Raw genomic sequence first — 10,928 nt, 5'->3', positions numbered from 1 at the left:
TCAACAACTTCAAAGTTGTTCCTGTTTCTCAAATTTGATTAAAAATTCAAAAAATTGCTAAAACTTTTTCAAAACTCGTTTGTGTTCTGTAAAAAACTTTCGTACTTTTCAAATAATATATTCAGAATTTACAACAAATGATAGGAAAAAGGAAAAATAATCCGATTCTTTAGATATGGCAGGTCTAAAGGATCGCATTGCAATTGTTTCAGCGTACAAAGACTGGCGTAGTGGCTAGCTACGCATGTCTACAGGCTAGCGGTCGCGGTTCGAATCCTGGCTGAAGTGCTGCGTTTTTAATCATTTATTTTTTTACACTGATCGCTGCCTTCCTGGCCCAGCCCAGTCGAGGGATTGCCATATGCGAAGCCTGGACATTCTGCCGCATAATGCGGCAGATAGGAAGTCCCTACTCTACCTCCTATTGTCGCGCCGCCACCCGCCTCACGTCCGCCAGCCGAGGGCGAGGTGAATTCGTACGGTACAACCGGCGACGGTGACATTCTGGAGAAAATGCCCAGAAAGGTTCATTTTTAATCTTATAACTGGCAAGAATAAGGTGCAAGCAATTGTTTTGTTTGTTGTAGGTGCTGCTAAAATTGTTTGCGTGTTGCCTCCTACTGGTTCGATAAAGATTGGGTTTTAATTGAGGGAAATACTTTTTGTTGTTGTGCTACATCACCCTTCCTCTTCGAGGACTCCAATGGCTCTATCGTGAGTAGCAGTAACCAAATTGTATTCTCTCTCGGCCATGCTTCCTCACTCCTTCAACAATATCAATAGAGATGCTCTAAGGAGGCGCTTGGTAACGTGCACCGTTTGTGCCACTTTGCATACTTAACCCGTCTGGCCATGATTGAGCTAATGCAGGCAAAAAACCAACATATGCATGTTGATTGGTTGTCTGCATTGCATCAAGGTCCAGATGGTGAGTTGTTGTTTGGTTACTTGTGTTTGTGCTTTAAGGATGAGCAGATACAAAGCGCAACTATTTCGATGCGTGCAAGTAGTTGTTCTGCTCACACCTTTCAGATACGGTGGCCTTACCACCCCTTTTGCACCATACAACACACGATCAGATCACAACACACAACACAGGAACAACAAGAACATCACAACAAGAACAACACAACAAGAACATGCAGACCATAATTACTACTACGCTTACGTTTAAAATAACAGGGCATCCCATGCCCCTGCTGGACCCCGGGGTGCTGATCCTTGGGTAAAATAGACAGGTTTACCAACAGACTAGATGAACAAACTTTAGTTCAGACCTAACTTGGTTCATACTTCAGGCAATCTAGAGAAAGACAACCTAGAGGGCATTGCAGATGTCGCTGACGCACCTATGCTTGGAGCACCGGACCCTGCAGATGTTGGAGGTGTTGGCTTTGAAGATATGCACATTCAGGCCCAGCCCAGAGAGTCATAAGACGAGCAGGTCACCGGGGATGATCCAGTGTCGCCGGCAAAAGTACTCCCAGCCCCGCCCGAGCACCATGTGCCCCTTGAAAATCTGCACCTAGACCAAGAACTCGCACCACTTGTTGGTAGAGAGGTTGACGACGCGAGGAGTTTTGTTGACCAGCCATTGCTTCATCACCTCCTCCTAGCCCTTAATTTGCACTTAGAACCTAACAGGCTCCCGTGCACCCTCCTCATGGCCGATCCTTGGGCTCCTATCATCGTCGAGTGGCACACTCATGGCTGCCACCCTGCCCGGAACCTCCTCCCTCTTCAGCCAGTGGTTTTGTGGAGATTGTTGGGAAACGTGGTAGAAGACAAAACAGAATCGCCCTATGAACACCCAGGAACAATATGAAGATGCATAAAGGTTTGGATCAACGATCGTTACCGACTTCGTAGTGCAGCGAAAGTAGACGAGTCGGTGTATATCGTAATTGAAGTCCCTTGTACCATAGATAAAAGATCCCACGAACCGCCCATGAAGGATCCCTCGCACAAAAGACCGAAAGCGTGGCCTCTCTACTTGGTTGTAAGCATACAGTCTTCACAATCCAGCAGCGCTTCACCACCGAGAGCTAATCATCGTTGGAGAATTAGGGGGAGTAAATTAGAACCACACTTGGCTTCTAATTATGAGGATTAGAGGATCTAGGTCAAGCTCTAATTGATCAACTAGATCAAGAACTAAAGCAACTAGAGGAGGCTCCAAAACTCGTGTGTTGAAAAAGGGCCAATACCTCAAGCATATATAGATTAGAGGGGGGTAGAGGGGCTGCCACCAAGGAGGGAAAGCCCATCCTAGGGGCGTCGACAAAGGGGGGGGGGAGGATTCCTCCCCCCGCTCCAACTCGGCCTCCCCCTTGGGAAAGAGAGGCGCCACCACCACTTGGGCCATTGTGGCCCAAGTTCCCTTCCACCTCTTGGCCTTTTAAGGTCCGTTGATATTAAATTAAATATAAAATCATCCTAACAATTACTAGAGCCTGTTATTATTAATTTAAAATCACCGAAAAACATTTTCCACCTATATATTATTTATCAGGAATACCCGGTATTGCCTGATATACTCTGAAACACTTACGGTGACTCCGAAACGCTTTTTTGGTTCCTCTCGAAACTATTTCGAACATTAATGAAACAATTACACAAATAAATCCTTGATAATCTCGTCCTATTAACACTCAGCAGATCATGATTACCTTAAGTTGTGACCCCGTAGGCTTGGTAATACATAAACATGAATGAAACCCCTTCGTTCAATGATCGATGGCGGAACCGTGGAAGTCCATATCGATCCCTATGATTACAAGAATGACATTCGAGCGAACCTTGGTTATCAGGTGATGTTCTCTTTTCTTTGCGATACTTTACAAAACCCGGGATGCATCGGTATCCTCCTGGCTCATACACATGCGCACTATACCATTGCCCTCGTTGCCGATTTTGTTCTTCTTTCTTGTTGAAGTGTTTTGGCATACCCATGGCGTAGTCACCCGTGTCTGTCCAAATGATGATTGTTGTCATCACCCCAGGAGGGCCCTAAGAATATCTCTCTATCGTCGGAGGAGCAAATCCCACTCTCGAGCTATCTAGTCCCTTGTCAAACTTTCCTATGAGCATGTAAGTTGTATTTATGATCACTGTCGGTGTCAAAACCGGTGGATCTCGGGTAGGGGGTCCCAAACTATACATCTAAGGCTAATGGTAACAGGAGGCGGGGGACACGATGTTTACCCAGGTTCGAGCCCTCTCTATGGAGGTAATACCCTATTTCCCCGTTGATTGATCTTGATGAATATGAGTATTACAAGAGTTGATCTACCACGAGATCGTAATGGCTAAACCCTAGAGGTCTAGCCTATGAGGATATGATTGTTATGACTAAACCCTAGAAGTCTAAACCCTCCGGTTTATTGTAACGCCCCGAGACCGACGCTTCAGACGCCTTCCATGTTCTTCATTGTCGCCGTGTGTTTTATTTATTTGTTGCATTCATCATCACATCATTCACATTGCATCGGCACTCCGTTGTCGTCATGTTTTAAAACTTGCATTCGTTCGTCGTTGCCGTTTCTTCCCTTGCCTTCGTCACCCTCTCTCTGACCACTTTGTCTTCATTGGCCTTTCGTCAAAACTCCTTGCGCGCGTCCGAAACTTACCCGAACCCGAACCGGTCTGTCGTCACCATTGGATTCGGATCATCTCCAAACATCCCTCTAATATCTTCGGTTTATTATTTGATCTCTCTTAACCTTTTTATCTCGATCGCCCGATGTAAATCGGAGGGTCCGATTACCCCTAACCAAAACCCTCTTACTATTTAAACCGTCCAACCCTAGCCCTAGCCTGTCCAATCTCCACCAAATCCCCACGCCGCCGCCACTCTCTCCCTTGGTTTCAGCGCCGAGCCAACCACCATCCATCTCCGATCCTCCTCCCTTAAACCCGCGGCCTCCGACCACCTCCCGTGTTTTTCGGCCACGAGCAGGAGCCCCTGCCTCTGCTTCATCTCGACCGCAAGCCACCAGAGCACCAGGGTCCCCCATGCCCTTCCTCTCCAACCTCCCTTCATCCAGGAGCCGAGCTCCTCGATCCATCCCCGCGACCGTGCACCTCCGACCTCGAGCGCCTCCTCGCCGTCGCCTGCACCTCCATGGCCTCGCTACCGCGCCGCTCTAGCGACCCAGCCGCTTCGGCGACCTCGACAACCAGCATGACCAGCCCCGTCGCCCCTCTCCTTCCTTCCTCCATTTCTTCTCTCTCGCTCCCTCTGATGGTGTCGCGACACTGCCGTTTTGCAGGAATCCTGCCGCCCATGGAGCTCCTGGAGGTTCCCGTCGCCTCCGCCTTGTTCCAGGAAGGGAAGCCCTCGCGCCCGCTCCTCCCGTCTGCCCGAGCGCCGCCGCCTCGCGACCCCGCATCCCTCATTGTCGGTCTCTGCTTCCCCTGCATCCTCTACTTCGAGCAGGAGGCAAGCACCACGCCAAGGCCGCCAAAAGGATCTCAACGCCACTGGCTTGCCTCTGCTCCACCTCCCCCGCCTTCGGTCGCCATCTCCGGCGAGTGTAGACGCCGGTGAAGCCCGCAGGTCGCCATGCCCTGCCATATCCGTCTCTCTCTTCTTCCTTGCCCTGTTTTTCCCTCTGAAGGTTCTGTCCTTTTCTTCAGACAACAGCACCATAGCCACCCATCAAGTTCGTGTCCCGGCCCCGATCTAGACCGGATCTCCTCTGCTCCACATCCTGGCTGCCAAATCCGCCCCGTTCCGGCCGGTTCCCGCCGACCCCGGCGCCAGGACCTTCGGTGATGCCGCTTTCTGCGTCGCCTTGAACCTGCAGCTGCCTCTATTCTTCAGTAACGAGAAGGAGCAGCTCGCTCGCCTCGCGTTGACCAGTCGCCTAGGCCGCTAGCTCGCCCGCTTCGGCCTGCCTCCTCCATCGCCCTGGGCTAGGCCCAGCTGGGTGAGCCTCCAGCGCCCATGCTCCCATTGGGCCAGTCAGATTCGGCCCGTATATGTTTTTCTTGGTTCTACGAATTTCCTAATTATCCAGAGATTGCCAGTTTTTCAGAAAACCCCTTAATGTTCATGCATCAATAATTAATTAACCATGCATCGGATTAAAACATATTATATATGTAAAGTGCTTAGAATTTCATCTAGTTTCATAATATGCTATTTTTCATACCATGTTAAAATGCTTAAAATGCTGTTTGTTTAATTTTGTTTAGGTAATATGCTAAAAGGATTTATTTCATAACTAAATAACCGTACCTCCAAATTTAATAAACTTTATATGTAAATGGGGTGGAAAAATGCCTAGTTTAACATGGTGCACTTTCTTTTGCTGTTTAACAAATCTAAAATGTGGTTTAGGGCAGAACAGTACCAAATCTAAAATATGCACATGGGGAGTTTCCGGAATTGTTGTTTGTTGTTCCGGCCTCATTTAAACTTGCCTAGATAGGTAGTTTTCATATGCGTCACCTCTTGCCATGTTTAACAACATTTAATATTGTTTGATAGCTTATACGAGACTAAACTAAATATGTCAATGTGGTGTTTTGTCAATATGCAACTCGTTGCATATTGAGCTCCACTTAACTTATAGTATTGTTTGTTGCACTTTGCCATGCCATGCCTAATTAAACCGGACACGCATCATACTTGATTGTGCATCATGCGATGTTTATGCTTGTGCATTTACCATGTTGTTTCTTTCTTTCTGGTGTTGCTTCTTAGTTTCGGTAATGTTGCGATTGTGAGGACTCGTTCGACTACTCCTGTTCATCTTCTTCATGGACTCGTTCTTCTTCCTAGCGAGATTTCAGGCAAGATGACCATTTCCCTGGATCTCACTACTATCATTGCTTTGCTAGTTGCTTTGTTCTATCGCTATGCTGCGCTATCTATCACTTGCTCTTCAAGCCTCCCAAACTGCCATGTCAGCCTCTAACCTTTTCACCCTTCCTAGCTAACCATTGCTTGGCTATGTTACCGCTTTGCTCAGCCCCTCTTATAGCGTTGTTAGTTGCAGGTGAAGTTGAAGATTGCTACATGGCGGACAAGATTATGTTGGGATATCACAATATCTCTTATTTAATTAATGCATCTATATACTTGGTAAAGGATGGACGACTCGGCCTTATGCCTGGTGCTTTGTTCCACTCTTGCCACCCTAGTTTTCGTCATACCAGTGTTATGTTCCCAGATTTTGCGTTCCTTACGCGGTTGGGTGATTTATGGGACCCCCTTGACAGTTCGCTTTGAATAAAACTCCTCCAGCAAGGCCCAACATTGGTTTTACCATTTGCCTCACCACCACCTACTTTTCCCTTGGGAGTCGCTCTCTCGAGGGTCATCTTTATTTTAGCCCCCCCGGGCCAGTGCTTGTCTAAGTGTTGGTCCGAACTGAGCAGCCTGCGGGGCCATCTCGGGGCAACTCGAGGGCTGGTTTTACTCGTAGCTTGACTTATCCGGTGTTGCCCTGAGAACGAGATATGTGCAGCTCCTATCGGGATTGTCGGTGCATCGGGCGGCTTTGGTGGTCTTGTTTTACTATTGTCGAAATGTCTTGTAAACCGGGATTCCGAGTCTGATTGGGTCTTCCTGGGAGAAGGTATATCCTTCATTGATCGCGAGAGCTTATCATGGGCTAAGTTGGGACACCCCTGCAGGGTATAAACTTTTGAGAGCCGTGCCCGCGGTTATGTGGCAGATGGGAATTTGTTAATGTCCGGTTGTAGATAACTTGACACCAGATACGAATTAAAACGCATCAACCGTGTGCGTAGCCGTGATGGTCTCTTTTCGGCGGAGTCCGGGAAGTGAACACGGTTTTGGGTTATGCTTGACGTAAGTAGGAGTTCAGGATCACTTCTTGATCATTGCTAGCTTCACGACCGTTCCATTTGCTCTCTTCTCGCTCTTATTTGCGTATGTTAGCCACCATATATGCTTAGTCGCTGCTGCAACCTCACCACTTTACCCCTTCCTTACCCATTAAGCTTTGCTAGTCTTAATACCCATGGTAATGGGATTGCTGAGTCCTCGTGGCTCACAGATTACTACAACTAAAGTTGCAGGTACAGGTTATGCGATGATCATGACGCGAGAGCGATGTTTGCTTGTTTTGGGAGTTCTTCTTCTGCTTCTTCTTCGATCAGGAGATAGGTTCTACGTCGGCAGCCTGGGCTAGCAGGGTGGATGTCGTTTGAGCTTCTGTTTGTGTGTCATCCGTAGTCGGATGGTGCTCTTATGTAAGATGATGTTGTATTCGTGTGGCATTGCATGCCTTTTCTATGTATCCCCATCTATTATGTAATGTTGATGTAATGATATCCACCTTGCAAAAGCGTATCAATATGCGGTTCTATCCTTGGTGGGACCTTCGTGTCTCTTTAGGATAGTATCGCATATTGGGTGTGACAAGTTGGTATCAGAGCCTCGACCGACCATAGGAGCCCCCTTGATTGTTGGCCGTTGTTGAGTCTAGAAGAAAACCATTTTGAGTCTTAGGATTATATATATATACCGGAGAGTAGGATTCTTTTTACTCCCCAGCCCCTTCGTCGCTCTGGTGAGGTCTCCTGACGTGGATGTTTTGTCTTTCCTCTCCTCAAATTTCACTAAATTTTTTTTAGGATCACGCGAGTATCTTGGAATCGTTCCGATGGTTTTGTGACGAGAACATTGTTCTTGGTGCCTCTTGTCTTTTATGTGGCAGTGACCCGGGGAGTTGAGCTCCGAGGTGTTGTCGTCACAATTTTATCGTTGCAGTTCTGGAATACCTGAGTTTTGCCGACATCGAAAATCTCTTTTATGCAGTTGTTGGTGAGATAACCTCGACGCCACCCAGTACTGGGGCGGGAGTTCGGGAGTATTGCCATAGCTTGTATAACGGATGCTTTTCGAAGGTTGAGGTACACGATTTCTGAAGGTTTCTTGGTTATGTGTTGACGGATGGATACAACTGGATGTAGGGATTGTTAGTTTGGGTGAGATATATTGCTTCCCCTGTATCCCCAACACCAGATTGCATAACCAGAAAGTTTCGGGAGTTCTATAGGTGGGAATTCAAGTAGCTCCTAGAATATCTTTCCGACAGATGCATGATATGGGATTGGGTAAATCTCTATCATATGTATTTGTTCCGGCTTATTCTGCAAGCCAAATCCTTTGTTTTGTTTTATTTGTGGTATTTGAGTTGCTTCGAAGTCAAATGTTGAATCCATACCTTCCCTAAACGATGTTCTCATATTGCTATGTGAATACTAATCCCTCTTGATCATCGAGGTCGTCATGTTAATTCTTTTCCAAACCGGCGTGCTTCTCTTCAAGTGGATCCGATCATTTTCAACATTCGCAAGATCAACTCTAAGTTTTCTCACCGGTGTTTGTTTCATCCATCCCAAGTTGCCTTTGTTTTCCCGCCCTCCCACCCTTTTTCTTCAAGGACTCAGATTTCTTAATCATGTATCCTTTTATTTGTGGGAAGTCTCTTCATTCTTTTCTTACAATGTTCGTATCCGGTGATTTCCCATGAAGATGCTCAACAGTTTCAAGTTCATCATTCTTCATTCTCGTATTCTTTTCCAGTGGATCCAATTCAAGCTTTCGGTGTTGATCATATCCCTTTCCTCATTTCAAATGTCTTCTCTTGCCGATGCACCTCTTAATCATTCACTTCTTCCTATTCATTTGTTCTGGAGTGCTTAAGATATCTCACAAGACTTGTGTTTCCATTCTCAATCCGTTCAAGATATTTCGAGATTGTTATCTCATTTAAGACATTTAATTCAACTGGTGCAATCTCTCTTTAAAATCATTTCCAACGGTGTTTTCTTTTGAGTGGGCCCTAACCCACAGGTCTTTTCCCGGGATCTTACCTGACTCTTCTAATTTTCCCGGAGCTATACCACAAATTCTTTTCAAAGTGTGACGTAAGAATGGATTCCATCAGTCACATGCCTTCTCCAAGATCGCTTTCAAATTCTTTTCATTGTTGGCTCAACCTCTTCGCTTTTCATTCTCCCGGAGTATCTCAGTAATTTTGGTGGTGTTTCTCATCGTCAGTTGAAGATAGAAGAAGAGTTTTCCTCTAAATCTTGCCCTTCTCTCGAAGATTCGTGGTTCTAGCTTGATGTTATCCTCTCGAATTATTCCATTTGTCAGATATTCATTTTTCTTACCCATCCGGAGTATGTCAGGAGTTGTTTTTCCATTTCTTTTCACCGGAGGTCATCGTCCCAGAAGAATTCTTCGTCCTCACATTTCAGTTACCGTTATCCAATTATTCCGGTGCTTCGTTCAAGTGTTCCTTAATCAGCTCATGATCTCTTTGTCCTTTTTGCATATAATCCCCTCGAGCATATTGGTTCTTCTAATTCTTCCCGGTGATTCATTCTCTTTCGTCAGTCATTTCCGAATCCTTACGGTGGTTCGTTCAAGATTCTTTTTCCTTGATTATCATATTAATTCATTCGTTCTTTCCAATCCTACCGGTGGTTCATGAAGACTTTCTCAAGTTTTGTGATATACCCCCCCTTAATATTTTTTACGAGAATAAGTAGTATGCCAAATCCGTTGCTTGTCATCAATTTAAATCGGTGAAGGATACACATAACGTAATTCTTATCATTGTTTCATCCAAGTGATCTAGTTTCTTTTTTCCAGAGTTGTTCATCATGTCATTTTTCTCGGTTCGAGATGCTTCATCTTTTCTTTTACGGATTTCCAAGTTTTCTCTGGTATATCGTCGCGAAGCTCCATCTAAATCATTGCAAGGCTTCACCTTGTGTTGTCAACCTCTCTTTGTTTCTATCATCCTTTTATTACCGGAGTTCTCCATGGAGGCTGTACATGGTGGTTCATCAAGGAGCCCTTTCATTCTTCAATAGTTCGTCAAGATTTCTCACGGAGTTAAGATCCGCCAAGCTATACTCAAAAAAATAAACATGGTGCTCAACACATGTTTTGTTTTGAGGAGCTCAAGTATTCTTCATCTTGCATTCCAAAGTGCAATTCTTTCTACCTTATCTTTTGAGGTGGTGTTATGTCACTCTTGACAATTTCCTTCATGTTTCATGATTCACATGTTGTCAAGAATGAGATATTTTAAATCCACCAATCTCTTCGTTGGAGTCATCTTGTGTCATGTGTCACCTAAAGCCTTCCCTAAGGAATGTTGCTATTGTGGTGCTTATCAATGATCCAAGTTATCTATCTATCCTCTCCGCGGAAGAAGTTTTCATCTCTTCTTTGATCTCACACAAGCAATTGTTTTTCGTTAGTGGCAGAATTTCACCGCAAGTGTTGAGATGTTTCCATAAGCCCACTACAAGTTTATTCTTTTCGTTGTTGGTTTTTCCAACAACTCTGTTATAACCTTCTTGGAAGGGTGCTTTCCAAGCTCATTTGTGGCAGAAGTTGGCATTTTCTCCTACATTCTGTTATTCCAATGATCTATCTTCTATTCTTTATTCCGGAGGCATTGTGATGTTGCTCTCTTCGACCCATCATCTTGTTTTGTCAAGATCATGTTCTTTTATTGCTTACCCGTTTAACCGGAGTGTTGTGTCATCTCTTCAAGTTCTTTTCATCTTATCAAGTCTTGCATCTCTTTTCAACCGGAGTGTTTTCAACTTTGCTCATCTTCGTTGTTTTCTTTCTTTCATTTTGCTCAACATCTCAAGGTTCATGGTTTCACTCGTTTGTCAAAGAAGCAACTTAGTTTACCTCTTATCTTCCTCTTCCTTTTCCCTCCGGTGCCATCCTAGATCTCGGGACGAGATCCTCTTGTAGTGGTGGAGTGTTGTAACGCCCCGAGACCGAAGCTTCAGACGCCTTCCATGTTCTTCATTGTCGCCGTGTGTTTTATTTATTTGTTGCATTCATCATCGCATCATTCACATTGCATCGGCACTCCATTGTCGTCATGTTTTAAAACTTGCATTCGTTC

This window comes from Triticum aestivum, chromosome 3B (assembly GCF_018294505.1).
Source record: "Triticum aestivum cultivar Chinese Spring chromosome 3B, IWGSC CS RefSeq v2.1, whole genome shotgun sequence".
In the NCBI taxonomy this organism is placed as follows: domain Eukaryota; kingdom Viridiplantae; phylum Streptophyta; class Magnoliopsida; order Poales; family Poaceae; genus Triticum; species Triticum aestivum.
Note: the sequence above shows the minus strand (reverse complement) of the source record.